Raw genomic sequence first — 17,534 nt, forward strand, 5'->3', positions numbered from 1 at the left:
CCTCGCGGCCCGGAGCCAGCGCGCGGGCCCGGCGGCGGCCACTCCGGGGCGGTCGGTGTCCGCTCGGCCGCTGTGCGGGGGTGGGGCTGGGGCTCGCCGGGGACCCGAGCCGCGGAAGCGGAGCCCACCCCGGCGCCGAGGCCCACCGACCCGGAGCGGCAAGGGCTCCGCACCTGCAATTAGAAAAAGACGCCTCGGCTGCCCGCCTTTAATTCCCTGTTGGAAGCTCACTGAATGGCTCGCTGCGATTGAAGGTGGCGGGGAAGGAGGAGGAAATGCTTGCCTTGCGCTCTCCACTCCCTTTGTGTTTTCCAGTCACCACCTTCCTGCCCCGTAAGGCGCGCGCGCACACACCCCACCGCTCTTGATGGGTGAAGCGGGAATAGCGCCCCTTAGACGCAGTCTGGGTAGAAGGGTCCACAGAGGGCGCCCCCAAGAGGGTTCAAACGCTGCGTCTGGGGCCCCGGGGGAAGCCCATTGCGCGTTTCCCAAGGAGCTTCTCAGCTTCCCTTGGCCACTGCCAAAAGCGCTCAGACCCAGCCCAGCACGGGGCTTTCACAAACAAGCTCCGTCATCCTTTAGGGCAACGTTCTCTCCCGGTCTTTGAGCCTGCGTCAGGAGTCAGGAGGGGGCCTGTAGGTTCTGGGAGCGTGATGCAGATTGCAGGGGTGAAACCCTGTGCTCCGTGGTAGGCGCAGGCCGGTAGGGAGCAGAGAGCCAGAAGCCGCTGGGTCAGGGCCCTGCTGGGCCATTGACAGATCCACCCTGCACGTGGTGGGTTTCTTAGTCCCCGCCTTCAGCCCTGTGCGGGAGGGACCTGCCTGGGCTTTGGGCCCCCTTAGGAGCACTCTCGACTCAAATTGAGGCAGGGAGATCCTGTATGTGTATTTCTGTGTAACATGGACGTCCCAGCTGACTAAATCTTTAGCCAAAGCGAAAGCTGAAGATTTGGGAGAAGAGTTCATTTGCATTCAGCAGGTGGAGATTTAGGAGGTGGTAGGCATCCTAGCCTTGCTTCTTCTCAGGCCAAAGGGGATTCAATGCTCCCGGCATCCCGTGTGTGCGTGTGCGTGCGCGCGTGTGCGCAGCGATGCTGCCCGCAGCACCCTGGGGCAGGACTTAGGGATGAGAGGACCAGGAGAGAGAAGTGAAGATGAAGGAAGGATAGCTCGGCATCTGTCTCCTGGTGACATGTAGAAATCTCTTAACACAATAAACCCAGATTTCCTTTGGTGTCCTCATTCCCCAAATGGCTCATCTTTCCCTCTGACCCCTGGTTCCTGTCCCCAGTCCAGTAATCCAATCACCAGGTCTGGCTGAGTTTACTGCTCTCCGTCTCATCTGCGCCCACTCTCACCTCCACCTGCTTGGTGTCCCCTCCCTCGATCTTACCCTAAGCCACATTCAGTTGTCTTTAACTGTGACTCTATAGAAAGAGCTTCCATGTTGCCGCTTACCAACCAGGTAAGGTCTAAAGCCCTCACAGGCCTCACAGGCTGCAGAAGGAGGGTGGGCCCATCTCTGCTTCTGGCTTCGGGGCCACCTTCCATTGCTTGTCCTCTTACCTCTGAATCTGCCTGCACAGTTGGTTCTGCCTGAATAATCTTCTTTCTTATTTGGCGATTTCAAATTCATTCTCTGGGTCTCCACTTAGATATCTACTTCCTCTAGGAGGCCCTTCCTAATCTCCCAACTACCAATTTGCTGACTCTCTCTCTTGTTCCTTTGGCATCCTCAACTGCTGCTTGTAATTGCACATGTACTTGGCAGTCATGCCTAAGCTCTGGGAGGGCAGGGATCAGGCTTCTGTTGTTCTGGGGGACTTCTAGAACCTAATACAGGACGAAACACATAGCAGATGCTTTCTAAGTGTGTCCTGAGTGATTCAGGAAGAGGATTAAATGCAGCATTCAATCACCCTTCTGGCGATCGGGTGCCATTTGAAGAGCAAGAGCCTGTACTAGGCCCAGTAGCGGCAGGATGTGTTAGTCAGCTTTCTCCAGAAAACCAGGATCAGTAGGAGATATATAGGAAAGGGGGAGACAGAGAGGGAAACGCAGAGGGAGAGACTGAGATTTAGTGTAAGGAATTACTCCTCCATGATTGTGGAGGCCGCCACGTCTGACTTCTGCTGGAGACCCAAGGGTGAGGCTGCTGCTTGGGTCTGAAGGCCGCCTGCAGGCAGAATTCCCTCTTCCTCTGGGACTTCAGTCTCTCTCCTCTGAAGACCTTCAACCGGCTAGATGAGGCCCCCTCCCATAATGGCAGGTAATCTGCCTTACTCAAAATCTCTTGATGTCAGTGCTAACCACGTCTATAAAACACGTTCATGGCAACATCCAGATTGGTCTGGATAGCAGAGCCCAGCCAAGTTGACACATAGAAGGAAGCATCATGTGGGAGACCTAGCCTCCATCTATTTCACACTGATAGGGCCGACGCGGTGCCCACCCTGCACAGTTGTGGTGAAAACCAGAGGAGTCACGTCTGATAAGAGGCCATGATGTTGCTGGGCTCCTAGTAGGCAAGGGTCTCCCCTTCTCCCCTTCCTCTCATTCCAAGCATGCTTTGCCCCACAGGCAGGGCCACACGGAAGGAAGGTGAGATTTAAGGGCCAGACATTTTCTGCTCCCTCCACACCAGTCTCCGTGAAGGGGTGTGCTCCTGAGAAGGACACTCTTTTCCTTGTTCCCACAGGCAGACTGAGTGAGGCTCCTTCATTCTCTTTCCATCCCTTGTGGAAAAGGGGATTGAAGGGATGACAGTTGCTGGGGTCGGAGTTGCATATGGCCTCCTGAGGGGAAGGAAGGGTAAAGGAAACCTAGCTTGGCACCTAGTAGATTTTGTGGTCCCTGTCAAGGCTCTGGTTCCGCCCAGGCTCTGGAATCACAGAAGGTCAGAACATAAGATTTTGTTTCCATGGAGGGCCCCCGAGCAACTTCTCTTTGTCCACATGCATTACTACTGTATGTGTGTACATGCTGCTGTCCATTTGGCTTTTGTTTTATTTCCTTGAAATAGTGATAATTTTGTGTGATTAGAAAAAATGCTTCAATGCAAGACCCATAGACCTCCTTCTATTTTAAGCAAAATTAGCTCTCTCTCTCTCTCTTTTTTTTTATAAAAAGGGAAGAAAAAATATTGGCCATCATGTGTGTGGCCTGAACACAACCCTCAGAACATCTTAAAGGTTATCCGTCAAGGTTTTTAAAAAGAAATATATTATTCTTAATTATTCTTATCTTCTTATTATATAATAGTTTGTGGATTTATTTTTTAACCTGTAATCTTACGCCAGAAGAGGCCACTTAGGCTTATTTTTATTTGTAGACTGAAACAAAAACAAAATATATGGGACGATGTTTACTATTGAAGATTTTATTCTCTCTTACTTTCCCTTTCAACTTGAAAAGGAGTCTTGTGCTACAGATCGACGTTTGGCCCTGGGTCAGCGGCGCTCCCTTCAGACCAGTGGCGACTGCCTGAGAGACTTCTGGGCCAAGCAGGCGGTCATATATTTCTTCCTTAATCCTGTGTGCGTGGGCGAAGCATCAGGCAAAGGTATAAATAAAATGTTCTGACTCTACATGTGGTATTTTGGGTTTCAAAATCCTTCATAAACTTTTTCCATCCCTATCAGCAGTTTTATTCGTTATGGGACATCCAGCAAGTCTCCTCTGGGGATTATTTGAGAAGCAGCAAAGTCTTCTTGTGAAAAGAGCATGCTTGCTGTAGACTTTGTGCAAAGATTGAGTGCCTGTGGGAGTCATCCCTGTATCACCTATCGAAAATTTTCGGTGGGGTTTCCCCGATTGTTGGCTTCCACGTTCTCAGGGGCATAGAACCCTCAGTAGTGTAGCTTATCATGATGGAAAAATGCTTTCCCATACCCCTCCAGCGTACCAAGATCATGTGCAGGGGCTAGTGGATGGGTTTTCTCCTTCCTGTCTATGTTCAGCTTGTGTTTTTACTAACCGGGGCAAGGTGGGGGGGTTCCAGGGGGGAAATTAGACTAAAGATATTTCAAAAATGCAAAACAGTGTCATGCTCATTTGGCCTCTGCAAATTGAAGTTAGGTATGAGACTGGGATTTGGCTAGGTTGGGAGGAAAAAGTATACCTTGCATCACAAAGAGCCAGCAGGTGGGTGTGTCCTGGATGGCAACAGATCTAGACACATCTTACTGGGTGGCCTCACTCACGGGAACAGAGAGAAAGCTCTCATACTTGCTAAGTGGCCCCAGAAACAGACACTGTGGCTGAGGTTGGCAAAAGCTGCCGGCGTGCTGGGGACATACCCCACTCTGCTTGGCAGTGAACTCTGCCTGGCACGTCATAATTGGGTGTTGATGAATTTTCTGGACAAGTCGAGAGGGGCAAGCACCAGACTAGATGGTGCCACACTCTTTTCTCTGGCATCTCCCATGTTGAATCATCGTCACGTCTCTCTGGTTCTACCTGCCCGTTGCCATTCACATCTGTTCTCTGCCTTGGATCATTTATGGTCAGTCCAGAGGGTGTCTTCTGCAGCACCAGACCACATTCAGTACCCTCAGAGGAGGATGCGCCTTGTAGCTAGTGAACACAGACAGGCTTCAGCTTCAGCGCCTTGTCCTTGCCAAGAGACAGAGGAGCCCTAACAATGTGTTAATACATATATACATATGTGTATTAAAATATTATATATACATATTAAATGTATTAAAATATGATATATTTAACCATAATTGGTTAAAACTGTTTTCTCTTTCCATCCCAGATTCCCCCACCTCCACTGTTGGAGTGTTAGCATAGTCATGGGCAGTTGGGGGGCTCTAGCTAAAGGGAAGTCGAGCTGGAAATACATTTGGTTCAGGTTTCATAGAGGATGCTTCTGTGGGTGGCATCTGTTTCTAAATGCAGCGAGGTTATTGCAAGCCATCTTGCCTGAATAATTCCTGGTGTAGGAATGACTTCTAGGAATATTCCTTTGGCTCACTGCACCAACGCACCCAGCTTTGTCTGTGACACCAAGCAGAAGGCCAGCACTCACGTCATGACGGGCGTGTCCTATGGTGTTGACACCATAGGACTCAATGAGAAGCAAAGTTTGAAATGCACAAAGCAGGAGCTAGTCTGTGGAAGAGTCTTCCAAATGTCAGATATATAAAATTGTAAACAGAAGGCTTTGTTTTCAACAACAACTAATCACAACAGAAGTTCTCTCTTTGGGGAGTATGCTGTGTATTTGATTATAAAGGTACCATACTTTCTCTCTCTCTCGATGAGAATTCTACAAAATAAATTTATTGGAATTTCTAGGTTTTCAACCTGTGTTTGTGGTGTTTATTACCATTCTAAATTTTTTCTTTAGTTTTGGTTTATTTTCTCATTCTAAATACATTTTTGCGTTTCTACCTAATTATTTAAATTCCTTTGTTTAATGAGAGCTCTCCAAACTCTATAATCTTTAGCCATATCCAAAATCTGGGTAGGCCACTGACTGTCCTCCAGACTATAGTTAAGCTGGTCTTCTTCTTCTTCTTCTTTTTTTTTTTTTCCTCCTTTTTTCTTTTAGGGGGGGGGGGGCACCAGCAGGGGAGGAACAGAGGGAGAGGAAGAGAGAATCTTTTTTTTTATTTTTATTTTTTTAAAGATTTTATTTATTTGACAGAGAGAGACACAGCAAGAGAGGGAACACAAGCAGGGGGAGTGGGAGAGGGAGAAGCAGGCTTCCTGCAGAGCAAGGACCCTGATGCGGGGCTCGATCCCAGGACCCTGGGATCATGACCTGAGCCGAAGGCAGACGCTTAACGACTGAGGCACCCGGGCGCTCTGGGAGAGAGAATCTTAAGCAGGCTCCACACCCAGCTTGGAGCCAAAAGCAGGGCTCGATCTCATATGACCCTGAGATCATGACCTGAGTAGAAATCACGAGCTGGACACAACTGACGGAGCCACCCAGGTGCCCCTAAGCTGGCCTTCTTAAAGCAGAAGTCTGGCCAGGTGACATTTCCCTAATTTGATGATTTTCACATTTTCCTAAACTGGCACACACTGCCCTATCCTCTGTCCTTATGCCTCACCCATTCTGGACACCAGAGATACCACACACCTGTGGCTCCTGGAACACACTGCCTCATTAGTTTCTTTGACCACATGATTTCCTCTAATCACAATGAGTACTTCAGCATTTGTTTGATAACCTTCTACTTGTCCTTCAAAATACAGGCAGGCAGAAAATCAGGAAGGTGAGTGGGAAACCTGGCAGGACTAGAGCTGGGGTAGGATGGCCTAATGGGCTCTCGGTGTCCATACAGGCTTTTGGGAGCTGGCCTTGGTAAGCTTGGGAGCCGGGCACGGTGGCGAGCAGGAAGCATGCTACTTGTCCTTGTGGCTGGCTCCTGGCTTGGCACCGAGCTGGTGCCGAACCCAGGGTGTGAGACGAGCCCACGCAGCATCCTACCCCCTAAAGGGCTACAGCAGGAAGGACTGTGCCTTTCCTCCCTTTTCTGATCTTCTGGTTTTTCCCCAGTCTGTGTCCCATGGCATTCTCTCTGGTCTGAATATGGGGCAGGTTCAACTCCCCTCCTTGTCACCTTCACCCTCCTGCCCACGCTGCCTGACATTCCTGCTTTGCTCCTTCTTTCAAGGCCAGAGCTCTGGGAATACCCTGGAGAGAGTCATTCGTCCCCCACCCCTTTTCTTCATTTATCAAGGTCACTCACTACTTTACCCATTCTTCATTAGCCTGCCAGGAAAATGGTATCTATAAATAGCCTTCGTCTTATATCTGTGACTAAATGGTCCAACTACATGTGGCAAAACAGCCAGAGGAGCAGTCTTAGATGTTCTCTGATTTCAAGGGAGTGTTATTAGCAGCAACATTTATGATAATAAAGCAAAGCTGATTATTGTTTACTACATTTACTGAAAGTCTTTTTAGGCAAGCACTTCTTTACTATCAAGTGTGTGTTTTAATTAGGCACAGCATGGTTATACCAAATTAAGTCAGAGTTTTATTGACATTAACAGATGATTTTTTTCCCCTTTATTTCCTTTCCTATAGTTTGTCTGAGTGTATTGTCCAGCTTTCCCTTTAGTTTAAGGATTTACATGTAAGGAAGATCATGCCAAGTTGCAATCCACCCCTCCCTGCACACTTTAGAATGCACACTATGTATCAAGAAGGGCTATAGGGAGATTCTGAGAAACTTCTAGGCCAAAGACAGCAAACATCAAATCTATCATTCTTTAAGCATACTCTTGATAATTTTTTTAAAGATTTTATTTATTTGTGAGCAAGAGAGAACAGAGGGAGACTGAGAGGGAGAAGCAGACTCCCCGCTGAGAAAGAGCCTGATGTAGGGCTCAATCCCAGGACTCTGAGATCATGACCTGAGCTGAAGGCAGACTCTTAACTGACTGAGCCACCAGATGCCCCAGCTCTTGGACAATTCTGTAAAACTCTCCTGTGATTAGCTGTTTGGTGGGGGGGGATGAGAGTTTCCTTTGCATCTTCAAGTTTATGCACTTTATTTCTTCTTCTCGATGTTCAAGTGGCCAGTATGATTCCCCTCCTTCCCAAGTCTCTCTGCCTGGACAGGGCAAAAAAATGCTGCAACCTCCCCTAAATCCCCAGGGCTGTGAATCTGCATAGATAAATCTGCTCTCAAATATGCTGTCTCCAATATTACTTCCTTTGGATAAGCTGGGAGAGGAGTTCTAAGGACAGATCCTGGTATGCACCTGTCTTCAAAGAAAGCAGAAGTTCACTATTGTTGTGTCAACTTGACCATGGTGGGTGAATAAGGTAGGAGTGCCATCTCCTGGCTTCTCTTTCTCCAGGTTTGGAGCTTGACAAATAAGACCAGGTTGGAAGTGGGACCCCCTGAAGTGTACCGTGCTCAGTCAGGGCTGAGAAGTCCCTGGGACTTGCAGGCCTACCAGGTGACTGGGGCTTTGGAGCCACTGGGGGACTGACATGAGATAGATGACCATTTCCCAAATATGGCATTTCCCAGTTGGACTTGATACCAAATGTTAAATACCAGATAATCATAACCCAGACAGTCATCAAGAGTGAGATGTTTTCAAGGACACTTACTGTTGTTCCAACCAAACTACGGTCCAGTTTTCAGCTCCACAGAATTCTGATCTTGCTGTCATCTCTTGTAAGTAATAAGGGTTACAGTAGGATCAAGAACACAGGCTGGGAGTAGAAGATAAATGACAATTCACCACGCCTTCTAGAGAATACAGAAAGGAGACTATTTATTTTATGCAAAAATAGTTATAACTCTTATATGTGCTCAGCAGATCTATTTTGCCCCAAAAGATAAGTAGCCTTTTTTTTCTTTTCTGGCAGATAATTAATAGTTTCTTATCTATATTTCCCTTGTCCAAACTCTGCTGCTAGGCAGAGCAGAAGAAAAGCAAGAGCATGTTCAATATACTAATTATAAGGTTATGACATTATAAAATGTAATCCAAATACAGTGGCCTCAGAGATTCTGAAATCTGTGCCAAAAATGAATTGCAGAAAGGCAGAGTCACTGCAAAATATTCAGGAAGTGACCATCTCATTTATTTCTTATTTATCCACCATTCCTGTGAATAGAGCTGATGTTACTCTTTTACTTTCTTCTGTTTGTCCACTCTTCCAAGTTCTACAAGTGTTTATTCTCTGTGAGATGAAGGGACTGGCACATACCCATGAGATGGATATTGTGAGGCTAAGGTGTGTGTGGTGCTTTAAAAAGCTGAATACATATAGGTGCTTGTTGGCATGTGGTTTGAGTGGATCCCCATAAGTTTGCTTTTGTTATCTAGTCGTTGTCCTGGGTGCTAAAGGGCTGAGAATCAATAAGAAGCCAGAGAAGAGGTGGCCCAAGAGAAGCAGGCAGGTTGGCCTTAACCTGAGAATTTCTTGCCATTCTATCTGTGAGGGGAAGGAAGGCCTAAAGAAAGGCACAGGGAAGTCCTGCCTACTTCCAAATTCTGCAGTAACCTGGCTTGGACTTTAAGCCACTTTCCACTACACATATCCAGTCTACAGTCCTCCATTCTACCAGCTGAGGTATCAAAGCATGCACTAAGCCACTTCCTCCTAGAGGTGGATCAGGCTCCTCTTGTTTCCCTTGCTCTTGGGCTAACCTCCTTGGTGCTAATGTAGTCAATAAAATTCAATGATTTCTTCTTCCTGTAAATCTTGCTTCCGAAAATTGTGTGTGTGTTCGTGCTGGTGTGTGCTTTAGCTTGGAGAAAAGCTTGAACAAAACCATTTTTCCATATTTCATACCCGATATTCATTTTGTCTGAATTCATTTTTATTCAAAAATGAATAAAATAAATAAAAATAAAAATTATTCTGTCCACTTTTTAAGGCAAGTCTCCCCAACCAAACATCTTATAATCAGTCGCTGTATTTACACCCACGCCTGCATGCTCAGCCCATCTGTAGGCTCTAGGCTAGGAGCCCCTTTCAAGGCACAAGCTCTTTATCACCTCTGGCATGTGGGGGGCATTGTGGGATGGGGAGGTGGGGCTTCTACTCTCCCAGTACTTCTACAAGTCAGCTGCCTCTGTCACACTTTCTCCTCTGGGGCCTTCTCTAAAGCATTCCACTGCTCTCTCCTACCCTCTCCACTTCTTTCCTCTCCCTCCCCCTGTTCTTGGTTTCCATCTGTGTTCCAGAATTTCTCCACTATAGGCCCAGGCCCCACCTGCATCTGCCACTCAGCCCTGGATTTCCAAAGAGCATCTTGCAGCTGACCTGGCTACACTTTGGATGTGGCACATACTCCATATGATTTTTCCAAATGGCTGGCCTTTGGCAGGCCTCAAATTGTATTTGGCCAATCACTTTTTTCTCTAAATTTTTAATCCCTTGTGTATTGTAAAAGAAATTTAGTCCCTCTGTTTCTGGTTCATTTGCGATTACAGTAACTCCTCAGAACCTTGTGTTGTAAGACTTATTTGATGTTCAAGAAGTCTTACGAACTTTTTCATGGTACTTTAAAAACATTCTTCCTTGAACCTGGAAGTAGCCTTTGGCAAGCTATAAATTAACTTCAATACGACAATGTGTGGTTTCAGTTCAAGGCCTAGATTAGCTCAAAGGTATTTTTTCACCCCCATGAAGCAATCGTTCAGAGTGGACTTGGTTATTGCAACCCCACAGGAAAAAATTTAATTAGGACTCTGTGTACCTGGAAAGCAAAGTGCACCTACAGGGTAGGGTGAAATGGGGTGGGGAGGGAAGCCTGGCTCTAGAGTTTCAACCCGTTATGGTAATCCCTGAACATTAACATTAACAGAAATGTGGAGAATCCCAGACCCAATCGTCTCAATTCCTCATAAGAAGTCATCTTGGGGAAGTTATTAGACACACACATACACATCCGTGAAATAGCTGACAGAACTGGATGGTGGCAAAAGTGGGGAAAGTGTATGGAAGGAGGTCTTTGGGGATGGAGTCACTGTAAGTGGAGCCACCTGTGGAAATGATGTGTAGACAATCGAAGTGGGGGCTGGAGTTTCCATTCCAGGCCATCATAAGAGAAGTGAAGAGAATAGTTTTAATAGCTCTTATTGTGCTCAAAAGGGGAAACTGGACATGGAGTGGAGTGTTAACTGGGCGTTGAGATGTCTAGACTGACTGAAAGGCTGCAGACAAGAAATTAACTTCAGGAGCAAGAGATGGGGTAGCAAATGTTCTGAGAGCTCTGGAGAAACCCGTCTCTACTGCTGCTGTCAAAAAGAAAAACCACAGGTCCAAAATGGGATCACTTATGCTAGGCTGTGTCACCAGACTTAATATCTAACCTAATTGCAGTTTTACACCCCCTCCCTGAAATGCAGTCTTTTTTTTTTTTTTTTTTTTTTTAGTGTAAACATCGCTTAATCAGTCAGTCAGGAATTTTCTGGTCAGCACCAGTGAGGTAATCTGTCACATGGGCCCTCTCCATCCCTCAAAGGAAGATGAGGTAATCCACCTAATAAGACCCCCTGCCCTTCCCTTTCAGGGAAAGTGACGTTGTCTGAAACAACCTTTTCTTTTTCTAGTAACTTCTTGCCCCACCTTGGAGGTCCTTTCTACTTGCTAGATGTGGTGCTGCCCAATTCATGAATTATTTAATAAAGCCGTTAGATCTTCAAATTTACTTGGCTGAATTTTATTTTATTTTATTTTTTTTACAGACTGATGTGTACAGTCATGGCATCCCAAACAACCAGCATTTGATACTGTGTCTTTGCAGAATTGGAGTGGAAACTGGGGCTGAGCTGTGTCTGCCCTGACAGATCTAATATGCAGCCAGTATGTATTACTACAGCTGGAGTCCATTCTGATTGGGTATTACCCATGCTGTGTCAGTGGTTAATTATTTTTTAGCTTTCTCTTTTGCTTTAAACTTTGTAATCCCATCTTATATACAAGCTTATAAAAGCATATTTGGGGTTCCAGAGCAGTGACAAACAGAGGATTCTTCTGATGAGTTCTAATATGAAACATGTGTCTTCTACCAGAAGAATGTTACAGAGAGGATATGGCAGTAGTCACACCAAGGGAAGTTATGAGAGAGAAGAAAAATTAGAGAAGGGAGATCCAGTTTTATCATGGTTAGGAGACCAGCTACAGGCCACTCTTGGACTTACACCCTCCCTGATCCCGCAGTGTTGACATTTGGATCTCGTGTGGAGTGAGCTATGAGCCTTCTCTCCAGGAAATGAAAATGGCTAAGTGTGGTCAATATGATGAGGAGAGGAGCTGTTTGGATAGATGTGGAAGCAGCAGTCAGCTCAGACCCTGTCTTTGTCACCTGCACCTTCTCCTTTCTCACCATGTGTATAAAACCTATGGACCCCTCCAAGTCCAGCTCAAGCCCCATCTTTCAGGGGAGCTTTCCTTGGTCCCCTCTGTCCATGTGGCACCCCTGCTCATCCCTCTGCCCTAGACACTTACAGTCTATGAAGTTTCACTGAAGTATTCTTGCATTGTTATTCTCCTTTTTATAGATATTTGTCTGGTCTCCCCCAGTTACGTGGTTATGTTCTCCAGGAAAAGGGTTGTTTCTGTACAACTTTGGTTTCTTCACAACACCTAGCATAGAACCTTCAGTAAGTGACCATACCGAAGGCTGTGTAGCTCCCTGAGCCTCCTGAGCCCTAAAGTGTTCCCATGTGGCCACACTGAATAGTTTTTGGGTAAATGTTTTAGCTGAATAGAAAATGAACCCTTGGACTCTGGAAGAAGGAGGAGAAAGGGGTTGACAGGGTCACAGCAGAAAGAACTTGAGAGGCAAGCTTCATGGAGGGGGTGGTTGTGTGCAGTGGTGGGGGCAAGGAAGGACACTTATCTGTGTGTCCACTGCATTGCAAGAACTCAAGAGTCTTTGGGTGCATCTGGTAAGACAACATGAGGCAGCCTGAAACTGCTATCTTCCCTCCTGAGAGCATTTTTTCCCCTCTCATCTGCTGCATTTCACCCAAATGAAGATGCACTGTAGATGTTGAACCATATTCCACCTGACCCTTTCTCTCATGCAGATAAGAACACAGACCACTCCAATGAGGGATGTTATATAATTTAGCATCATTATCATTTAAATCAAACTCTATTAAAGTATACTTTTTTTGTGTGTGAAATAAGCCTTGTCCAATCTGAAGTCTAGGACCATTTTATTTATTTATTTATTTATTTATTTATTTATTTTAAATGTTGCTAGATTCTTTTTTTAATGTTTTATTTATTTATCCATGAGAGTCAGAGAGAGAGAGAGAGAGAGAAAGGCAGAGGGAGAAGCAGGCTCCCCGCAGAGCAGGGAGCCCGATGCGGGACTCGATCCCAGAACCCTGGGATCATGACCTGAGCCAAAGGCAGACGCTTAACCATCTGAGCCACCCAGGTGCCCGTAGGACCATTTTAGATCACTACCAGAGCCCCACTATCTATATATAGTGCCACCTCCTTTTAAGGTTATTATTTCCTATAATTTTTACTGTACCTCTAATTCCAGATACTTTGTATGTACATCAGGGATTATCAATGCCCAGCAAACTGTGGCAAGAGGGAACAGGCAGTGAAACAGAGAGAAAAGCAGAGAAATCAAGCAAGAAAGATTTGCAAGAAAGTGTGAATAGCCAACTGCCCTGTTAACTGTCTTGAATGCTGCAGAGAGGTCAGATATAATGGCAGAAAAATTACTGTTGTGTTTGGAGATATGGATGTAGTTACTCTGGACAAAGGCAGATCAGAGACGTTTTTGGGGAGGAAGTGAGATTGGAATTCTCTGAAGATGGAAGTGGAGGTGAGAAAGTAGACACTTGTAAGGATAACCTTCAAGACAGCTTAGCTGTGAAAGAGAGAAGGGAAATAGGTAGAAGTCTAGCTCCTTCCCTTGACCTACCTGACTTCCCACTGTGTTGTGGGACTCACCCCCTCCCTTTTCCTCTTGCCTGGAGTCTGGTCAATTGCTCCAAAATATCTGTTCTTCCTTCATGCTAAGGACTTTTGTTCTCTGACCAAATCAGACTCTGAGTCTCCCTTTGCACTGCTTCTCCTCAACAGGTCACCACGTCCTTTCCTGGTATCACACGCAGAAGAGAAATCTGCTAAACGTAAAAGGCTCCATCCAAAATCCACCAAATGAAGCTTCAAAATTAGCTTTCCTCCCCCTTTACAGTATTTCCATTCAAATAAAAATATTAGGTCTCCATCTTCACCCTTCTCCATAAGGAAAAGAAAACTATTGAAAATTTTATTCTCCTCTCTCGCAGGTGTTCAAGGGCTGTGTGTGTGTGAGAGAGAGAGACTGAGAGAGAGAGAGAGAGAGAATAGAATAGAATAAAACGCTAAGATGCACAGGCTGGAAAGAGAGATGCGATTTATTTAATTATTATGGTTTCTTACTGCATTTTCTGCAGGCATGTGTAGAAGCATCTTGTGTCCTCAAATTCCAATCCAGGTCTAAAAGTTACTGGGCAAGATATAACAGCTATCTGTGCTTTTTCCCCCCTTATACATTGTTTTCTAATAAATTTTCCATTGATCTTTCGGTTTCTGGATGCACAAATTTAAGTACAAGGAATTTTTTTCTTCCTCCTTCCCAAGAGCTACATGTTAGTTTTCATTTCTTGTTCATTTGCATAGCCAAGACTTCAGAGCAATATTAAATAAAATAAGAAAGGATGGGCTTTCTTGTCTTGTTCCTGAATTCTTGCATTACAGTGTGAATATGATACTGGCTGTTGGTTTAAGTATCCCTATTCATTCTTATGTTATGGAAATATCCACTTAGTACAGGTTTTGCCGGTTTTGTTTGAACATGAGGGATGGGTGTTGAATGCTACAGAATGCTTTTTCAGGATCTACTACAATGCCAATAAGATTGCACCTACTTGCACCTACTGTGATAAAATTTGGTTTCTTTTCTTTTTTTTTTTTTTAAGATTTTATTTCTTTATTTGACAGAGAGCCACAGCGAGAGAGGGAACACAAAGCAGGAGGAGTGGGAGAGGGAGAAGCAGGCTTCCCACTGAGCAGGGAGCCAGATGCTGGCCCAATCCCAGGAATCCAGGATCATGACCTGAGACAAAGGCAGATGCTTAACGACTGAGCCACTCAGGTGCCCCAAAATTTGTGGAGTTTCTAACCCTAAACCATTCTTACATTCTTATAATAAATTCAACTTGCTCACACACTTATCCGTTGGTTGTTTCTTAATTAATTGGGTTTCGATTAAGATGTTGAAAATTATGTAAGACAATTATATATTGTCTGTGTTTACAAAGGAAAGTTTGTTTCCTTCTCTCCATTACATTGTCAAATTTTGATATAACAGCTACACTAAAGTGAAATAGATTGCTTACATTTTTCTAAGTATTGGGCTATGTATATGGCATAGTAGTTAGGATAACACTAACTAGTTGCTACAAAAAATAAAAAAACAAAAAAACAACCTTGGGGCCTTAACTCAGCCTGTTCATTTCTCAATATTGGTTGATCTCCTTTGGGACATTCAGTTCTATTGCAGGGATTTGTACATTCTGGTACCAGTACTAAATATTCTTATTACTATAACCTCATATTTTAGATCAAATTCCCCAATATTTTCTTTGCTATCTCCGCTCATTTGTGTTTTATTTTTATGTTTATTTTATTTTTTAAAATTTTTGGGAGGGGGCAGAGGGAGAGAGAAGGAGAGAGAATCCAGGGGCGCTTGGGTGGCTCAGTCATTAAGCATCTGCCTTCGGCTCAGGTCATGATCCCAGTGTCCTGGGATCGAGCCCCGCATCGGGCTCCCTGCTCAGCGGGAAGTCTGCTTCTTCTTCTCCCACTCCCCCTGCTTGTGTTCCTGCTCTCGCTATCTCTCTCTCTCTGTCAAATAAATAAATAAAATCTTTAAAAAAAAGAGAGAGAGAATCCTAAGCTGGCTCCTTGCCCAGCGTAGAGCCCAACACGGGGCTCAATGTCACCACCCTGAGATCATGACCTGGGCTGAAATCAAGAGTTAGACACTTAACTGACTGAGCCACCCTGCTCATTTGTTCTTTCAGATTGATTTTAGAATTCGTTTGTCAAATTCCAAGAAATAAATATTCCATTTGTATTTTATTTAAATTGCATTGAGTTAATAGATTTTTGGAGGTAAAAGTGACAAATTGATAAAAGATATTACACTAATAGATTTACTAAAATTAAATAACTTTCTAATTCCTGGAATTAAATGTCCTAGATCACTCTGTGTTATTCATTTAATATACTGTTGAAATTGAATGGATATGATTTGATTTAGAATTTTTACATGTAGTTGACAAATGAGATGGGCGTCTAGTCTTAGTCTCTGTCTCCATCTCTCCTTTCTCTCCCTTTTTATACCATTGTCAGATTTTACTATGAACTTGAGAAAACGAATTGAGAATGCTCTCACCCTTTTCTATGTATTATAATAGTTCAAACAGCCTGGAAATGATATGTTCCTTGAAATCATCTGACATTGTTTGCCAACTTTTAAAATGTATTCCACAGTTTTTGGTTTATTTAGTTTTCCTACTTATTTCTGACTCAATTACTTAGTAATTATAGGCTTAGAGAATTGTTTCTCCAGTTGAGATTTTTAAAACTATTAGCATAAAATTCAACAGCATTATGCCAAGGGTGGGAGAGTGGGGAATCGACTGGGAAGGAGCACTTTTCTGAAATCATGGAAATGTTTTCTATCTTGTTTATGGTAATGCTTGTGTGGGGTATAAATCTGTCAAAAGTCATTAAAATTTGCACTTAAAATCAGTGCCTTTTACTGTATACAAACTATACATCAATAAAGTTGATTTCTTTAAAAAACCTATATTTAGTTATTTTCAATGTGTCTGTCATTTATTCAATATGGTTGTAATTTCAGCCTTCATTTATGGCCTCAGAAGAGCGCTGTCATCTTACCACTTTCATTTTCTATCATGTTTTTTCCTTTCTTTTTTTTAAGGTTTCTGTGCTGCTTCTTTTGTTTCTAGCTCTTGTGTGCATTGTTTTCTTTCTTTATTGAAGTGTAGTTGACACACAATGTTACATTCGTTTCAGGTGTAAAATGTAATGATTCCACATCTGTACACTTTATGTGGGCTCACCACAGATGTAGCTACCATCTGTCCCCATACAACACTGTTACAGTGCCACTTACTCATCCTTATGCTGCACCTTTCATCCCTGTGACTTATTCATTCCAGAGCTGGATCTTCTACTCCCCTTCATGCATAGTTTTCTTGTATAATTTTTCATTAGATAATTAGAAGGTATGAACTCAGTTTTCAGTTCTACTAAGATATCCATTCAAGGTAAAGCAAAAAAAACACCTAAAGATATCTGTGCCCCATGTTCATTATACATCATTTATAATAGCCAAGACATGGAAACAATCTAAGTGTCCATCACTAGATGAATGGATAAAGAAAATGTGTTATATGTATACAGTGGAATATTATTCAGCCATAAAAAGGAATTTTGCCATTTGTGACAACATGGATGGACTTTGAGAGCCTTATGCTAAGTGAAATAAATCAAACACCATATAATCTCACTCATATGTAGAATCTAAGGGGGGAATAAATAAGCTCATAGATATAGAGAATGGATTGGTGGTTGTCAGACACAGGAAGGTGAGCAGAACAGGTGAAGGAATCAAAAGGTACAAAATTCCAGTGATAAGAGAAATAAGTCATGGGGATGTAATGTACAGCATGGCAACTATCATTATTAATAATATATTGCATATTTGAAAGTTGCTAAGTATAGATCTTAGATGTTCTCATCACAAGAAAAAACTTTTCTAACTATGTATAGTGACGGATGTTAACTAACTTACTGTAGTAATCATTTCACTTTATATAGAAATATAAAATCAAAAGAAAAGAAGAAAACCCCACCTGATTCCTCTGATCATCAATGTCAAGAATTAGGCAGTCTCACTGATTTTCCCGAGGAAGAAAGTACCTAGTAATTTCTCTGATCCTCCCCGTCTTCCCCAGACCAGGTACTCAATAAATATTTGAATAAATGAA

General features: G+C 43.9%; 1 long non-coding RNA gene across 2 annotated transcripts in view; it reads right to left on the bottom strand.

The window, feature by feature from the left end:
- LOC113911915 overlaps window positions 1-17,534 on the bottom strand; it is a 167,066-nt gene that overhangs the window by 3,335 nt on the left and 146,197 nt on the right. For both annotated transcript variants that reach the window (XR_003516631.1, XR_003516630.1), the window contains one exon: window positions 8,086-8,227. This is a non-coding gene — a long non-coding RNA (uncharacterized LOC113911915). The remainder of the gene's footprint in view (window positions 1-8,085; window positions 8,228-17,534) is intronic.

The sequence above is a fragment of the Zalophus californianus genome, chromosome 12 (genome assembly GCF_009762305.2).
Source record: "Zalophus californianus isolate mZalCal1 chromosome 12, mZalCal1.pri.v2, whole genome shotgun sequence".
Taxonomy (NCBI): domain Eukaryota; kingdom Metazoa; phylum Chordata; class Mammalia; order Carnivora; family Otariidae; genus Zalophus; species Zalophus californianus.